Source organism: Pteropus vampyrus, unplaced genomic scaffold (assembly GCF_000151845.1).
Source record: "Pteropus vampyrus isolate Shadow unplaced genomic scaffold, Pvam_2.0 Scaffold64, whole genome shotgun sequence".
Taxonomy (NCBI): domain Eukaryota; kingdom Metazoa; phylum Chordata; class Mammalia; order Chiroptera; family Pteropodidae; genus Pteropus; species Pteropus vampyrus.
Genome location: NW_011888845.1, coordinates 5,913,207 through 5,915,054, shown reverse-complemented (window position 1 = coordinate 5,915,054; position 1,848 = coordinate 5,913,207).

Sequence of the window (1,848 nt, the reverse complement as noted above, 5' to 3'; positions counted from 1 at the left end):
AGGAAGGAAGGAAGGAAGGAAGGAAGGAAGGAAGGAAGGAAGGAAGGAAGGAAGGAAGGAAGGGAGAGGGGAAACTTAATTCATAATGTGTTATATGATTTAGATTTTTACTCAAGTAAGATATTAGAGAATCACCACCAAAATGTAATAATTTTCAAATAACTTAGAAGTAGTATAATCTGATTTATTCTAAGATGTGCTAGTATCAACTTAAAAATATACCTTTGGAGGAAAAAAATCATAAAAATACTGTATTATTATGATATTTTCCTCTAGGAAATCATTTTTCTATTTATTCTTATTATCCCTAAAAATAAAACTTTTTTTATTATCTTGTTTAAAATCTAAACCATCAATAGAATAGCAAAGCATATTTTAATGACGTTTAAACCTGTTGCAACCCTGAACCAATAGAGCTGAAAATAAGATTTTAATCTGTCAGCCAGGCAATTTTCTAAACCTGTCACTAAATTCTCTGAGTCCATCTATTCAAAAGATCAGTAGAAGTAAAGGCTTCATTGCACAGGTTGATACCAGTGCTCTGTCCTTTGCCAAGAATCTTGGTAAAATAAAGGATTCATTGTTTAAATAGATTGACCTAGAGATTTAGAAAGTCATTTTACAATTTATAATAATTTAGTTGAAGAGATAGAATAAAGACAAATAACTGTTTTAAGGTAAAAGCACGTTAGAGTAGTGCTTAAAGTTTCTGAAGTTTGATAGATCTGGGTTTGAACCCTGGCTCTACGAACTGTGAGATCTTAGTAAGTCAATTTAACTTCTCTGACTCAATTTCTCCATTGGTAAGATGGGAATAATAATAGCTCAAATTCGGCAGACTGCTGGCTGTCTCTTAATACCCATTCTTCCTTTCTTCTTTAGCAGTAAAATCTTAATTTTTAGCTAAGTACACAAATGACTGAAAAAGAATCTCTTACAAGTAGGTGTGGTTATCTGTCTAAGTTCTAGGATATATGTGGAAATAGTATGCAGATAGAATCGCTAAAGAAAGGGAGTGTGACCTCCTCGTCCTTCCTTCTTCTTACAGCTGGAATATGGACATGATGGCAAGAGTTCTAACAGATTCCTTTGTCTGCGAGGTAACCTTGGGTATAGAGGCTATATATGCCAGAGGTATAAGACAGGAAGAGATTGGATTCCTGCCATCATGTCTTATCAGCCCTGCACTGGCTACTTTTGGAATACTTGAACGGGAAAGAAACATAAACCATTTGACTTAAGTAATTGTTTGTGGGTATTTAATTCTCTGTCTGTGTTAGCCCTAATCCTAATTGATAATACTACCACAAAGAAAAGTTTTGAAAATTAAATGAGATCATATGTCAGTTATATAGTAAGTGCACAACAAATGGTACCTGTTATTAATTATTATTATTATTATTAAAAGATAATATTATGAAAATTTGTTACTAAAAGATAATATTATAAACGATAATATTCAGAAGAATAAACTATATCTGAAAAAGCTTACCTTTCAGACCAGTAGCATTAGGAATTATAAAAACATCTATAAAAGGATAAACTCTCTCCTGGGAAGTAACTTTTTATGTTATTAGAAAAAATTACATGCCATAAAGAGGTTAAACAGATGTGGAATAGCTCCTAATCCTCATGGTAACCATATATTTTCTTACACCAAGTGGTACCTAATGTTCTAAGTCTGAAGGACCCTGAATTTCAATGAGAAATTTTAAATGGAAAAAGATATGTACATGGGGTACCCTGTAAAGCGAAACCCTGTGACTGCTGATAGATCTGATGACCACCTCCATTAACAAGAACAGTACTGTGCACAAATGAAACAATTTTAGAGAGGTAAATAACTTC